A 17,806-nucleotide genomic window follows, 5' to 3' on the forward strand; every position below is an offset into this window, starting at 1 on the left:
ACATACATATTTACAAGCATCTAGCAATTGATTGGTTTATCCACTTCCTCATTCCTTTCAAAATACCTGACCTTAATACACCTTTATCACATCAAACTAGAGACACACGTTATGGAATTTGAGACTTCAAACACATTAAATTACAAACACAAAAACATTGTAAAACTTACAGTTGGTTGGAAAATATAGTACCTGGATTCTTCTATTGCCTGTATGTGCTTCCTTCGCAATGCAATTTGTAACTGATGTCTGTTGTGTGGGCCTGCTTCAAACATTTGCAAGTTTCTTGTGTATGCTGGGTCCTGTTTATGAGGTTTGTGACTGTGTATAACATCAGCAGGTCCTTAAAGAAACATAATGGAGAACAAAGTAGACCAAAGCAGCTCAAGAATCGCCCTTCTGTGTTGCCTTCATGGAATATTAGGAGATGATTTAAAAGTGCATGAAATAGACCGGAAGATAGTGTGACATTAAACTTAATACTGTTGCTCGAACATGAATTTACCTTGAAAAAACAAAAGACAAGAGGCATTTGACAAAATAGGAACAGTCACTTTAATCAAGCACTTTGGCCGGGAGCGCAGTTATAGAAGTGGAACTGAGGACTGTCTCAAAGTACAATCAAGCTGCACAGGGTTTTATACGTTTCTTTGGTTATTGTAAAGTTCTTCCATCAGTCCCTTTTTGGTAAATGAATTCCAGCCTTTTCTTTGGAGTCATAAATAAAGTGCCTGATAACAAATGCAGGTGGGCCTCGACCTTTTGTAGACGCAATGGGGGCCAGTGGGTAACATGTGCAGATGTCCAGCATGAGGCCCGTGTGATGACTGCATGTACTGTGTGTGCTGTGTCCTATTTGACTGTGTGGTCCCGATGTTATCAATATTAACATTCTCCCCTCTAGTTGAATTTTCAACTACATTATCTAACCTATGCTTAATGGCTGTCACTTTATTGAGGACTCATTGTACTTCAGTTTTGACCATTACTATTTTCATAACTATTACTATTTTCATTACTTTAAAAATTAGTGTTGATTTTATCAATATTACCATTCCCCCTCTAGTTGAATTTTCAACTATATTAGCTAACCTATATTAATGCCACTCACATTATTTGGGAGTTGTTGTTCTTCAGTTTTGACCATTACTATTTTCCTAGTTACTTGCATTCTACTCAATTTGAGGACTGCAGTTTTTACAGCAGGAAATCCACATGTGCAGGAAACCACACAAAACAAAATCGAAAAGAAAATGAGCAGCAGTGACATGCATTGTCCGGACGGCCACCCGGTGAGTCAGGAAAACCTACTTGAAAATGTTTCCTACTTTGGTGCACCTCACGCCTGTCTCTTTATAGGCTGTGCAGTGTTTGGATGACAAGAGTCAGAGTGCCGTTGTCCATATCATTCCCTGGAGTAAACGTGCAGCAGGACGCACCTATCTTGGCACACACCCATCCCTCCACTGCAGTCAATAACTCCAAAACATATAGATGTTGCATCACCAGGAGGTGGATGGATCTCAGTTCTTCCTTATTTGAAATAAGGCCGATCTCAGGGCTGGTCATCATCTTGAGCATTTCCCACCTGCGTATCTGCTTCCAGCGGGTGTTAACTTTTGTTTGTAAGGTGAAGAAGTATATGTTATACAGTGGCAGTTAAAATTGTACTGGTAAGTGTATTAATATCATTGTCAAACGTCCATAATGTAGCATATGAAGATTTACCCCTCACATATCAAGCACGAGGATGCAAATTGAGTTGTTCTGCAATATGTTTCACAATATGTACTAATTACAGCTGTATATCATTTTGTGTTGGTAAAAACACGGAATTGAATAAAGATTATTACAAAAAAAAGGTGAAGAAGTGTATGGACTATCCCATGGATACCTATGCAGCACAGAACAGTCTGAATTCTTTCGAAAAGTCTTTATGCTGGGCCCAACCAAATTAATCAGCAGTTCATTTTCACAAGTCTGATGCAACAGAGACATCTTCTTCCTTAACGGGCATTGGTACAAATGCAACAGTTCTTCTCAATGAAATAGCAGAGTTGGGGTATGTGTCGCTATGAAGGCGCAGAGGCCATAACTTCCAGGGACGAGCTGTGTGTAGGCAAATTCGCTGCACTGCCAAAAGATATCCATCAGCGTGGAAGTGCCACATTGCATGTTCCGAATGTGCAGGACTGTGCCACAAATTTCATTTATGGCCCATGGAATTGTTTCTTTGCCTCTTAAACACAATGAATACAGTGTAAGATTCTGCACAATTAAGGGTTGCCCTATCCTTATAGCCACGTAGATCCACCCAACACCGCATCCCAGATTTCCTGACATGGGATATCTAAGCTGTTCTTCAACCCTTCCTTACGAGATTAATTTCCCTTTGTATCATCGGGATGGATTGGCTCTAGACTTCATTTCAATGTCTGGCATCCATTTATTATTTCATAAGACTGCCCCAGATATGCTTAGAGCCACTCTGGGACCGCAGTTCGAAGTAAGGCTGGACTTGGTAGTGCACTGCTTCAGTGATTTTGCTACCTCTAATAATCTTTTCTGTGGAAAGTTTCAGGCCAAACAGTATCCTCCCCAATGGTGCACCTACTGCACATCCTGTCTAGCTCAGTTTGAATATTGCTATGCTCGGTGAGAAGGTACAGTGTTTTGGATTGGTCTTGTATCAGGTAAGATTCAACTACTCTGTAGGGTTCTACCTTGTTGGGTTGTATTTTGGCTCTTATCCTAGATAGGTATACGTTGAAAAGGTATTTTGCTTTTTCAGAGGCCACCTCTTGGGACAAGTAAAGCCTGACTGTGCCTACTGCATGTGGTATCAGCGAACAGACATAATATGACCTGCCTGATGTCCTGGAGCCAATGTCGGTGATGTACCAATCCCAGGTGTTGTGTAAGAGGCTGCTAAGTAGTGCATGTGAGATGCTAGTATTGAGTTCTGTGTAATAATGGGCGATATGGGAAAGGTCTCTACGCAAGTGCAGTAATAACTCCAGGGTGGACTCCATTTGACCAAAAAAGTTCATTGTAAAGTTTGCAGTTTCTCAATATGCACACTGCAGATCTTGTCAGAGTGTTGATGTGGCCGCTTGAAAAGGTGGTGTACTTGGATGTTTAATTTTTGACCTGTTGAATAAGAGCTACGTACATTGGTTATTTCAGAAAACACTGCATTATTGCATGTGATATTGTCAATCACTTTCTGACAGGGTTCCTGTGCTTCCCTTCAAGGGTGTATTTTCTATACTCCATTCACGCAATTTTAGTGTGGCTCCGCAAAGTGGTCCCTGTCAGGGTATCTATTTTTGACGGGCTACTTTAAACAGTGGGAACACATTAGTGTTTTATAAGTTGTTCGGTCTCTCCCATCTCCGTACCTAGCTGGGAGTTAGACTGCTGAAGAATTTTTACTGGGTGAGCTCATGAATATTAGGATTGTATCAATTTTAGCTAAGGTTCCATGGGTGTCGCTGGCCTTTCTTTCATAGTGTATGCATGTTATGCTATTAGTGCAGGTTGTATCTTCCTACCTACACATGTGTGGGATGATGTGTAATGAGGGAGTGTGTCGCTGTTTGAGTGCTGTTGGTGGTTGCAACATGCTCTGAGGTCATGTGTGTGCCCCTCTAGTCCCTGGCACGTGGCGCACACTGCTTTCCTAGGTCTTGTGTGATCTCAATGATCATGAAAAGAATGGAGGTGGTAGGACAGCTGTTCTGTGGCCTCCATGTACCCCTGCTTATGTCATTTTGTGGGGTCTGAGGTTGGGATTCCTGCTTTCTTCAGATGATGTATGTAACACCTGCTGTGTTGGCCGATTGCTAGTCATGATATGGGGTAAGCATATTCTGATGGATTTTGTGGACCCCCATCTTTCAGGCACCCACCTTGTCCTTGAACCAGGTCTCTTCCTGGGTATCTAAACCTGCAGTTCCTAGCTCTGGCTAGGGGTTCTAACAGGCGGCATGCTTCTGTCATTATTTTGAGGGAAGCATGACCCAGCAAATTATTTTGAATGAGTGGAAAATTTGAGAAAAAGGAAGGAAAGTCATTGCTGTATGGAGAATCAGATATTTTTAAGATCAGTAACATGAATCGTTAATAGAAATGGAAAAGCAGAGGAAGGTCTTTACTAATTACCCCATATTGTTCCTCCAGGAGACCTGGTTGTTGGAGTGCTTAGCAGTGGATGGGTTTGTGAAGTAATCTCTTGGCAGACAAAAAAGTAGAGAAATGTATACTTTAATGACCGTCAGTCTCAGCAGCTCCCAGGAAACTGACAAATAACCACAGAAGGTGAATATTCAAATATCAACGTTCTATTGCTATGGGGATAGGGGATAACATAGGGGGAGCAATGCAAAAGAGGGAAGGAATATTACTGCAATATCTCCCTTCTTCTCTTAAACTTAACATTATGGAAAGATTAAATAAACAAAGAATAAAAACTAACTTCAATTTTGATAATAATAAACTCGAAATAGTACAATAAAATAAACAAAGATCAAAATGTCTAAATATTAAATATATGAGCATGAAAATGCAAAACCAAATTACATTAACAATAAAATAATATTAACAGTGCTTTTATCACTTAAAAGATCAAAGATCCATACGTTTAGGTGAAGTACGAATCCTACTACTCCTTCGAGGTGGAACTTATTTCAACCTTGAATCAGTGTTTACATTTCCTTTAGAAGTGGAGGTGAAATCATCTTCAGTATTAACATGATTAAGACCAAGTTGAGACACAACCTTCTCAGGAAGTTTATAAACTCTTGAGAGGTTCCATCAGTTCTTCCAACTGACTCTTACAGCACACCGAGCAAGAGCATCAACTCTTACCGGAGAACCAAACTTGGATAGACCTTTAGGTACATTAAGAGGTGACTTGATTTTGACCCAATTACCTAGTCTAATTTATTAATTGAATTCTTTAGGGTTATTCAAATCAGACTGACTAGAAGAACCATTCTGCTCAGGGGAACACTCTTTCGTGGGAACCAACTTGTATTGACTAGACAAACCACACCTCTCAGGTGAATCCCTCTTCTGAATAAAAGAGGCCCATTTTTTCATCCATGCTGGACAAAGATGGAATGAAGCTTCTCTAACTCTTAGTAATCTAAACAGACTTGATCCAGTGATAGTATTTGGTGTGGTACAATGTGCCCACGACATACTTTGAACTGCCTCTTTAATATCAAATTTCGAAGATACAGCCCACTGAATACATTCCACTAGAATGCGGTTTGTTCTCTCAATAAAACCATTAGCCTGTGGATGATAAAGAGCCATCCGTTTGTGGGTAATACCCGATTGGCACAGGAAGTCAGACATTTCTCTTGAAGTAAATTGTACTTCGTTGTCTGAAACAATTTTTTTAGGGAATCCTTCTCTCGCAAATAAACTTTGAAAAAACGTTATAACTTCCATTGAATTAGGATCAGACATGAAATGAACCTCCCACCATTTACTGAAATAGTCAGCAACAACTAAAGCAAACTTTTTCTTAGTTGGCAAAATGTTAAATGGCCCTACAAAATCCACTGCCAATTTCAACCAGGGACCATAAGGTAACATGACCTCTTGGATACGAGGCGAGAATATCTTTCTAACCTTGTCACTAGAATTACATGTCAAACAATCTTCTACCACAGAATTCATTTGACGATCCATAGAGGGCCACCAATAATAACTGTGAATTCTCTTTTTAGTATTAGTTTGTCCAAGATGTCCCTCTTGTCCAAAATCAATAATACGATTTCTCAATGATTCAGGTGGAACAAACTTATCACCTCTCATGATCATACCACCCTCTTCTAAGGTGAGTTCATCAGCAATTTTTGCAAACGGATGAAAATGGTTCACAACGTGTTTTTCTATAGGCCATCCTGAAACAATATAATTTTTTACATTTTTGAGAATTAAATCAGCCTCCATAGCCAAAAACCATTCTTGTTCAGTAAAACATCCCACCGAACAAGCATCTACAGCAGCTATTAAACATTCATCATCAATTTTCTCATCCAAATCATGAAAAGACAGAGGAATCGGAAACCTAGATAAAAAATCGGCTCTTGTGTTCTTACCTCCTGGTATATGTGCAACATGAAAACTGTATTGTAATAACTTAGAACTAAGTCTGGCGATCCTTGGAGTATAATCTTTCACAACTTTTTCTTGAAGTATGGGAACAAGTGGTTTGTGATCTGTAAGAAGATTAAAATTCCCCCCCCCCCAAAAAAAAATTGAACATCTCTAGGGCCCAGCAACATGCAAGTAACTCACGCTCAATTACGGAGTCATTTTTTTTTACTTGGTCGTAAAGCCCATGAGGCAAACCCCACAGTAAATTCTTTCACTTGTTTAATCTGAGAAATCATACCACCTAAGCTATATAAACTAGCATCAACTGACAGAGTACATTTTAAATTAGGATCAAAAGGTGTGAGAATTTGACAAGACCCCAACTCCTTTTTCAAACAAGTGAATTCATTTTGACAGACTTCATCTCATTTGAAAATGGCTCTTTTCTTAAGTAGATCTCTCATATGTACAGTTTTCGTTGAAAGATTTGGAATAAACGTTGAAAAAAATTCACACATACCCAAAAATGAAGATACCATTTCTTTTGAAGAGGGATTGGGATCATCAACAATGGCCTTAATAAGACCCTCCCTGGGGACAATTCCTACACCTGATATGTGATGTCCTAGATACTCAATGGATTGTGCACCAAAAATACATTTGAGTTTATTTGCTACAATACCATTAGCGTCTAACGTTTTCAAAACACAACTAAGATTTTTGTCATGTGACTCTTTAGAATCTCCTGCTACTAGAACGTCATCCTTGTAGACAACTGTATCAGTAACACCCTTTAATACCATTTCCATTATGCATTGAAATATGGACGCCTCAGATGCTAGCCCGAACGGCATCCTCTTGAATTGAAATGTACCTATGGATGAAACAAATGAAATAACATGTTTACATGCAGGGTTCAATTTAACTTGATGATAAGCCGATGCCAAGTCGACCTTTGAAAAATACTTGGCACCAGCAAACTTAGACAATATGTCATCGATATGAGGAAGAGGATGAGAATCCACCCAAATTTCACTATTAACACTGCGTAAGTCAATGCATACTCTAAGACTTCCATTTTTTTTGCGTCTCACGACCAATGGAGACAACTAAAGAGATGACTCAATAGGCTCAATTACACCCGATTCACACATCTTCCTGAGTTCAGTTGACAGATCATCTCTAACACTAAAAGGCACATTATGCAATTTGTGCTTAATTGGAATTGCACCTTCTTTTACTTTAATAAAGTGTTTGAACCCAGAAATGCATCCTAAATTATTTCAAAAACTTTAGGAAGTTTGCAAAACCATGATGTAGATGACCCCTCAACACTGTGCTCCTCACAACAGAAACTTGTTCTTTAGTGCCTGGCCTAAGTATCATGTCCAAATAATCCTTGATGTTACCATCCTAAAATATTGACCCCTTTTTTAGCTACATATACTTTACCCTTAGTGTGTTTGTTTTTAAATACAAGAGATGTTTCAAAGAACCCAGATAATTCAATTCTCCTTCCCTCATTAGAAACAGGACTCCTATCAGGGGGACTGCGTGGTTTCTCATTCCAAGTCTTCTCAAACAGTTCATCTGTAATCATTGTCATGCGCGCCCCCGAATTAACCAATCGATTGAGGGGTTTATTATTCACTAGATCTCAACCACTGGATCAGCACACTCTTCAAAGTCATCTTTTACAACAACCACTAGATCACATAAAGAGCTAACAACTTCACATTCACCCTCAAGTAACTTTTCCTCTTCATCATAAACCACACTCACACTTCCTTTGTAGTTGCACACTTTTGCAAAATGACCCTGTTTTCCACACTTGTGACATGATGCAGCCTTAGCTGGACATATTTTAGAATTAGGAAAATGAGCTGCAAAACCACATTTACCACGCACATTTTTTGAACCAAAATTCTTTCTTTCAAATTTGTAAGACAGATATTTTAAACCTTTAGATTCATTACGTGGCTTAAACGATGGAGCTTGAACTTTTACATTTTTCTCTTCAATCTCTTTAACAGCGCCAACAAGATTCTTATCTGGTTTTAACTCCATCTTTGACTTTTGAGACAATTAAATACTCTTAACTATAGAAATTGACTCTTCTAATGAAGGGTTTTTATGAGTAAGGAACTTCTCTTGCACTTTCCCATCATTGGTATGAACAACAATTTGATCGCAAATAAGTTGCGATGTAAAATGTTCACACTCACATTCAGACGCCAGTATACGAAGTGCTGCAACGTAAGCAACTATGCTTTCATCCTTTTCTTATTCGCTAGTAAAAAACGTATGTCTAGCTACCACTAAACTGCTTTCTACATCAAATTGTTTTTGTAACTTTTTATTAGCTTGTTGATATTCATCTAGTTCATCCTCACCCTCACCTACTTCAAAAGGAGGAAGATGTTCTAAAACTGCCTGCCCCTCAAAACCTAAATTATGTTCTAATATAAACCGTTTCCTCTGAGCACTAAACCTACTCCCTCCCATTGCTCCTAAATATATCTAAAAAGCCCTAAACCACACTTTCCACCAGACAGGTGGATCACCTGGAAGTTGCAAAAATGGGGCAGGAGCTTGTACATTCTGGATTTTAGATATATATTAATAATAAATATTCAACTTTAAACTAAACCTGCGACACTGTGAATAAAAGAGGTTAGATTAAAACAAACTATCAATATATCATAATGTACAGTATAACAATATGCAAATACTTTTTATACTCAGTAGATGGTTGAATATTATGAACAACCATACACCACAATTAAAAAAAAAATGTTTAAAACAGTTCCTTCTCCCTTTTTAAAAATAAATAAATAAAACAACTGTCATTAATAATTTGGCATGTGTGTAAACCTTTGACTCAGTTTCAAGCTTGTCCCAAAAAAATGTATATTGTTTGAGACCAGCGTAAACAACCTAAGAATGAAATTATATTACTGGAAATAATTTACTGTATTTTCCTTGCTTTAAAAGTGTAGAAGATGAATGTCGGAATCATCCACAAAAAACTGCCGTAAATACCGCAGATGTACTGGTGAAATAACTTAGTTACCGTAACTGACATGCAGTGCAGATATCAGCAACTACGCAAATGCCAGAATAACCAAAACAACTGCTTTCGTAATTTGCGCAAATAAAGTTAATTGCTCAGATTACGGAATCACCAAGACAGCCTCTTTCGTAGACTCCAGGTATAGACAGATAACGTGACTGACTTCTTTCATAGAGCTAAATTTCAATATATACGCCGGATCAGTCATAAACCAGACTGTCAAAATTGACCTTTGACCTTCAGCGCAGATGTGAGCGTTGCCTTTTTCGTGCTGATGTAAGACGCAGCAGCCGTACAAAGAAAAAAATTATGATCGGAGCAGCGTTCTCTCAGTTGAGGTGGTGAAGATTCAGGAATGACGACATGCTTGATCACCAACACTGCAGGGAATTCGATTACGTCACCATTCACTCTCTGAGTCCTTTCTTCTTAGTAGAAATCATAGATAAATCAGCAAAATCTCTGTATCTGGACTGAGTTTCCAAATGCTTCTTCTTCACAAATACGTTGAGATTCTCGATCCCATCAGCCTAATTACTAGAAACTTTGTGCCAACAATAATCTTCCAACCTTTAATGTTCCAAATTAAAGGTAAATACATTCAATGGCCCCACAGAACCAGTAACACACGTGGGTAGATAGACTATCCTCGTCGCCAATTTGAAGTAATCTCTAGGCACACAATGAAGTAGAGAAATGTATACTTTAATGACCATCAGTCTCAGAGGCTTCCAAGAAACTGACAAATAACCACAGAAGGTGAATATTCAAATATCAACATTCTATTGCTATGTGGATAGGGGATGACATAGTGTGAGAAATACAAAAGAGGGAAGGAAGATTACTACAGTTTGTTGCCATATGTCAAAATGCCATGGCCTCGATAAGAGGGAGAGCAGTGGATGGCCTGCTCATTTTGGTATCTGTCCACTGTTGGGAGAAGGTAACGAGTGGCTAAAACAAATGGTTTTGTAAATGTGTATGTCCCTCCAATTCGTCCCCTGTCAAAGTGTGAATTGTTGAATCAGGTCAATGTTGTGGGAAAATTGATATGTGAATATCCAGATTCTTTGTTGATGGTAATGGGGATTTTAATGGAAGAATAACTTTCAAAGAGCTTGATGTGGCTATGAAAGAGGTATGGTGAGCTTTAAATATTCCTAAAAGCGCTTTTCCTGAAAATCCTAGAGAAGGAAATGTGAAGGTTCTGTCTCATTTGGTCCATTTGAATTTAATGAATGTTAATGGTTGGGGTAATAATGATAGCCCAGCTATGAGAACTTTCAAACATGGCACTAGTAATCTGCCCATTGACTATCTGCTTGTACCAGTGCACCAGTTCCATTGGATAAAAAACTTCAGAGTTTTAGATTTGGGGCCTAGCAATCATCTTGTCTTTAGTCTGGAATTCAGAGAAGATGCTTTGCCCTGCCTAACTACCAACCTGTCTGTTTATTTTCTCTATCCCCGTATTGTTTATTATTGTACCCCTGTGATTTTGGCGCCCCCGGCCCCTGCTGCGCTTCCCGCCACCTCCCCGCTCCCCGCCGCTGCCCCCTGCAGCCCTGCCCCTTCCCTCTGCAGCCCTTCCCATTCGCCGCCCTGCTCCCGCCTCCCAGCTGCCCCTCCCTCCCACTGGGCCATATAGGACGAGGTGGGCGAGGTGGTGAGCAGTGACCTCTGTCCCAGTGGGCCGGTCACCCCCACGCACCATGCACACTCCTCATTAGTGAGCCCAGGCTGCCCCTTGTTCCCGCCAAGTGCCGCCGCTGCCCGCAGCTGTGACCCTTGACACCGCTGATTGCTGCTCTTGCCCCGCCTGCGCCGCACTCGTAATTGCGATTCCGTTTGTTTCTTTCCCCCGGTGTGTTCTCTGTTCCTTGTTACTTTCTGCTCCCCGTGTTGATTAACTTTGTAACTCTGTGATTCCGATTGTTTTCTCCCCCGGTGTATTTTCAGCTCCCTGTTTATTTTCTGTATCCCCGTATTGTTTATTATTGTACCCCTGTGATTTTGGTGCCCCCGGCCCCTGCCGCGATTCCCGCCACCTGCCCGCTCCCTGCCGCTGCCCCCTGCAGCCCTCTGCAGCCCTTCCCATTCGCTGCCCCCGCTCCCGCCTCCCAGCTGCCCCTCCCTTGCTCCGCCCCCCTCACTCTCCACATATGGCAGAGTGGCCAACGCGCAGCGTGCACGCGCCGCGGGCGCGCCGAATGAGCGCCGAAGGTGCGCCAAAGGTAAGCCCATCTGCGCCCGTCCGCACCTGGACCGCACCCAGTGCCAGGTCCCCTGGTTCCCGCAGACCCCAACCCACCCGCCGGACCTACGACGCCACCGAACTCTACGCACTCAATGCCGGTCGAATCCTGGGCTGCTACTGGGCCACCCCGAGACGCATCCACGGACCCTTCTGCTGCCACTCCTGCAAGTTCACCTGCATCCGGACCTGCACTACACCTGCATCAACCAAGCCGACCCACAGCAGCAACCACCTCAAGTGCATCCTGCTTAACACCCGCTCCATCCACAGACACGCCGTCGAGCTCTGGAACCTGCTCGACACCACATCCCCAGACGTCGCCTTCCTAATGGAAACCTGGATGAACGCTTCCTCAGCGCCCGACATCGTCATTGCCATCCCGGACGGCTACAAGATCATCCGGAGGGACCACGTCAACCAGACAGGAGGAGGCATCACCATCATCCACAGGAACACCATCCGCATCACGGCCAACTCCGACGACACACTCGTACCCGCCGAACACCTGCACTTCCAGATCTACATCAACCCCAAGACCACCCTCAGAGGCACCCTCATCTACAGACCCCCAGTACCACGCACGGTATACAACTGTTACAACGCATTTTTTACAACGCAATACCATAACCACGCATCTTTTACAACGCAAATACTTTTACCATGCATACATTTACAACGTATACTAATACAACGCAAGTACTTTTACAACGCAGGTACTTTTACAACGCATTTTTTATTGATATGAGTTTATTTGAATTAGTTTTCTTTCTTGGTTTTATAATTTTTTTAAAGGGTACTAGAGTATTAATTTATTTTTTAAATATATTTATTATTTATTTTTTTAAAGGGTACTAGAGTATTAATTTATTTTTAAAAATATATATATTTTAAACTTTTATTTTAAAAATGTTATTTAATACTTGTTTTTAATACTTGAGTATTAGTTAAAAGTAATGTAATTTTATTTTTATTTATTAACAAATTCATTTTAGACTATTAGAGTATTAATGTAATGTATTAATTTAATACTTGTTTTTAATACTTAAATATTAATTAAAACTAATGTAATTTATTTATTTTTATTTACAAATTTTAAGAAGTCTACTAGAGTATTATTGTATGGTAGAATATTTTAGAAATAATTCGATTTAATTTTATTAATTTTTATTATTTATTATAAAAAATATCTAATGTTATTATATATTTGAATATTGTTTATGGTGATAATTTTGTTTTTATTTTGGATTCTTTTGTAATTTTTGGGGATGAAGACTTTAGAGTACTTGAGTATATTATATTTTTAAAACATTTTAATAATAATTTTTGGGATTGTACATATTTTTTTTTAAATATACTATTTAAAACATCATTATAAAAAAAATGACATTTATAACCTAATAATAACTGATACATAGTATTATTAAAATATTTAATAAATTATTATTTTAATTTACATTTTAAAATTGTTTCTATTTATAAATTTAAATATATAGTTATTTACTTAAATAATAAAATGATTTATTTAAAATTTAAAAAGTATTAATATTTTATATTTTTAAAAAATTAATTTAAAAAGAATTTCTAATTTGTGTAAAGTAAGTAATAATTTTAGTATTTTTAAAAATAATATTAATTCATAAATTATTTTATATAAATATTATTTTAAATATTACATATATGTGTAGTAAAATAGTTTGGAATTAAATATAGTTATGAATAAATTAAAGGGAATTTAGAATTTAAATTTAATTTTTGGTTCCCACGGTTTAACATTGTTTGCTATGGGTAATTTTGTCCTTCTTTTATTTTCAGGATTATGGATATGTGTTCCGCGGTTCGAAAATAGAATGAAGTAAAGAAGAAGAAAGAAAAGGAAAATAAGGGAGATGAAAGTAGAAAACAGGTAAGTTGTGAAAGTAGATAATTTAGAAGTGAAATGTAATTTTATAGATTTAATGCTTTTGAAAATGAAAACAATATACAAATGATAAAATAAAAATAGTTCATATTTTATTTTTCAAAATAATATAGAAATAAAGGTGGAATTTTTAATGTTTTAATGCATATTTTTGCACATTTTTCAATATAACGTAATATTTTTTAAAAAAATAAGTTTATAATAATATAATATATATATACAAATATATAATAGTCCTTTCTTTATCGTTGCAGCATTCTTTGACGTCATGACGTTAACGTGAGCGTATGCGGCCATTTTGAGAAGCATCGTAGCAGGAAGCAGCTGGAAGCTGATCTGCGTCCAGGTAGGAAACACTTTTTTTAAACCAAATATTGTTAAAAAGATTAACATTTATTGTAAGGAAAGGATAAGTTGAGGTTGCTCAAATAGTAAATAATGTTAAATACGAACACATGTCGCTACTCGTATAACTAGAATATGCCTATGTTGGGTCTGTGGGTGGGGGAAGATCGGAAACTTTAATATTTGGGGAAATAGTTGTTTTTCATGGATAAGATGTGATTTTCAGTTAATGTTTCATTAATATGTAATCGTTTTGAAAGCAATGTTTAAAAATGCATTTTTGATAGTATCGAAAGTTTTGAGAAAAAAAGAAATAAAAAAAGGTGGTTACATAATTGTTGAAAAAAGATTAAACGATAGTAAACTTTGATATTTCCATTGTTTTTGTCTTTGCTGTTGTCAAAAGTATTGGATTTTTTACTTTGGATGTCTTGTTTAATACGGTAAAAATAGATTATGAAGTTTAAAATGTTTTTTAACCGATTTCTGGATAATAGGGTGTAGGTTGCATTTATGGTTTATTATTGTGTTCTTAAATTTGGAAAAAAAATACCAATTTTGCAATTTAATTGTTCAGAGGAATATGTTCTGCAGTAAATTAAGTTCTAAAAACGTCGTACATGAAATATATTATACTATATAAATCAAGAACATTTTATATTACACACCAGAACTGATCTTGTATAAATGTATTTGTTTTTAAAGGAAAATCTAAATGTAATGTTTTTGTGAATTCAAAAATTTGTATTTATTTATGTTTATAAAAAAGATTGGATGTGTTTTTTTCACCATTAGGAAAAAAAGATCAGTTTTTAAAAAAAATGACAATGTTAAAAAATGTTTGCATTACTTACAAAAGTAATAACTTGTCAATTTTTTAGAAAAATTGATTATATGTTACTGCAAATTGTAGATTTTTTGTTACTATGTTTTGCAAAAAAATAGATAAATAGATGACAGTTTTGGAAACATTATTAAAAAATAAGTTTACTTATTTGAAAAAAACTTTTCACAACAATTTTAAGGGGAAGAGTGAAAAGAAGAAGAGTTGTTTTTATCAAAAATGCATTTTCAGAATTTTGAAACATATTGTGCAAATGTTTTGCAGAACAAAATTATTTTTGTTCATTCATCATAGAAAAAACATATCTTTATTAATTAGGATTTCATAAAGTATTTTGTAAGGGGTTTGTAAAAAAATTAATACAAACTAGTTTTTTTGAAAAAAATATAATAAAAAATAGGAAAGGTGACCCAACATAATTTTTAGAAAATTTTGAAAAAATAAAAAATATATTTTGCCAATTAAATTTAGAGAAGATGTAAATTTAGAGCAAAGCAGGAAAGTAATGTGGAAAAGAATTTTAAAAAGACAGGATGTTAGCTAGATTTTCAAGGTAATCTAGAGCCACACACAACGAAAACTGTTGTATTAGTGCCAATAGTCGTTCAGACATTTCTTTAGTTCTTTGAGTAATCCGTGAGTTTAGACTACCTGTTAGAGTTTGAGATATTCTCATTTCTTGGAAACTTTGCTCCTTCTTCAAAGTTTCCAAAAATGAGTATAAATTCGGGTGGGGTTTCCCAATTACATGGTTGAAGGAGTTATGCCATCCCTCAATGGCATTATTTGTTTTAGCCTCTCCCTGTAGGCAACGCGAATAACAGTTCCACCACTCCACATTGAAACGTGGCTTCCTCCTGCGACCCGATCTGCCTAGGTGTCCAATCCATGTGTCTTCCATATAATTTAGAATTGGTGCCAATTTATCCTCATTTGTTAAATAATAATCTGATTCTGTAATAGCAGTGTAGTACTCGTCTACACTTTCGGGAGGGACAAAACAAAGAGCAGTTAGTTTTTTTAATTCGACTTGAAGTTTGCTGTCTGTTGAGTATTCTGTAACTAGGGGTGTTTTTTGTAACTTACGCCAGAATGCCTGCGAAAAATTTAAAAAACACCCCTGAATTTGGGTATCCGTGTACATTTTGTTGATCACATTGATCATGCTCAATTTAAAATCCATTATTATTTTCCTAGGGCTTTGGTTAGTTTTTGATTTAATCACAGTTAAAAATTCTGTGTATGTTGCAGAAGTCTTATCAGGCAGCAAACTATATACTAGGGGAATTACACTATTGTTAATTTTAGCGTGTATAATATAAATTTGGCTGAATGGATGGGGCGTGCTTTTAAACGTCCCATCCATCATCCAAATTTCACTACTTTCAAGTTTTAAAAGGTTGCGGGGTGTACTAAAAATTAATATACGCTTTTGAGGGTTTTCATTATCATGGAGAAGGAAAGGTTCATTAGCAAAAGAAATAGTAAGTTTGTGTGGTATAATTATGTCAGAAAAGGTATGCGGTGTATTAGTTTGAGTATTACTTGCCTGCTTTTGACGTTGAATAATTCTACGCAAATTATGGATGGTAGGCATATTACTAGCTACATGTGTAGGGACATGCTGAGCAACCTCTCTCAAAATGGATCCTGTGGAATCATTGGAGGTGCTTACAATTACTTTCATTTCATTGACTGTTTCTCTTACATCAACTTCCATTGCAGAGGCAGAGTGGTTATGGTCTGTTGTTCTTACAATAATGTCATCGACCGTAACCGCTCTGCCGCTGCAACGGGTTGTAAAGTATTGCACGCATCTCCAATGATTCCTTGGAAAACGTATCCTTTCCTTACAATAAATGTAACCGGCATGATTAAGTAGTCGGTTTCCTTTCCTGGAGTTGATATATTTGGCAGTAGGATGTTTAGACATTTCCTGCAAAGATAAAAAGTTGGTGTTTTAGTTTCTTGTACATTTCTTTATTTTCTTTTTTGCAAAAAAACTAACATTTTGTGTACAGCATAACTTTATTGGCTTTAGAATTTTGAAATATACCTCTACACTTTCTTGTGTTTTCTGTACTGCACCACTTTCAAGGATTTAAAATAGTGTTTTATATCTCTATATTTTCCAGCACTTTCCCTACTGCAGCACTTTCCCTGAGTTGGAATAGTAATTTATACCTCTATACTATCCAGCACTTTCCCTTCTGTAGCACTTACCCTGAGTTGGAATAGTAAGTCAAACCTCTATACTAACCAGCACTTTCCCTACTGCAGTACTAACTTGGAGTTGGAATAGTAATTTATACTACTGTACTATCCAGCACTTTCCATACAGAGGAACTGACCCTGATTTGGAATAGGAATGTATTCCTCGATACTAACCAACACTTTCCATACTGTAGCACTTACCTGGAGTTGGAATAGTAATTTATACCTCTATACTATCCAGCACTTTCCCTACTGCAGCACTAACTTGGAGTTGGATTATTAATTTATACCTCTATACTATCCAGCACTTTAACTACTGCAGCACTAACTTGGAGTTGGAATAGTAATTTATACGTCTGTACTATCCAGCACTTTCCATACTGTTGCACTTATCTGAATTTGGAATAGTAATTTATACCTCTGTACTATCCAGCACTTTCCCTACTGCAGCACTAACTTGGTTTTGGAATAGTAATTAATGCTTCTGTACTATCCATCACTTTTCCGAATGCAGCACTTACCCTGAGTTGGAATAGTGTTTTATACCTCTATACTATCCAGCACTCTCCCTACTGTAGCACTTACCCTGAGTTGGAATAGTGTTTTATACCTCTATACTATCCAGCACTTTCCCTACTGCAGCACTTACTTGGAGTTGGAATAGCAATTTATACCTCTATACTAACCAGCACTTTCCCTACTGTAGCGCTTACCCTGAGTTGGAATAGTAATTTATACCTCTGTACTGACCAGCACTTTCCCTACTGCAGCACTAACTTGGAGTTGGATTATTAATTTATACCTCTATACTATCCAGCACTTTCCCTACTGCAGCACTAACTTGGAGTTGGAATAGTAATTTATACGTGTGTACTATCTAGCACTTTCCATACTGTTGCACTTATCTGGATTTGGAATAGTAATTTATACCTCTGTACTATCCAGCACTTTCCCTACTGCAGCACTAACTTTGTTTTGGAATAGTAATTAATGCTTCTGTACTATCCAGCACTTTTCCGAATGCAGCACTTACCCTGAGTT

The sequence above is a fragment of the Lissotriton vulgaris genome, chromosome 6 (assembly GCF_964263255.1).
Source record: "Lissotriton vulgaris chromosome 6, aLisVul1.2, whole genome shotgun sequence".
Lineage (NCBI taxonomy): Eukaryota > Metazoa > Chordata > Amphibia > Caudata > Salamandridae > Lissotriton > Lissotriton vulgaris.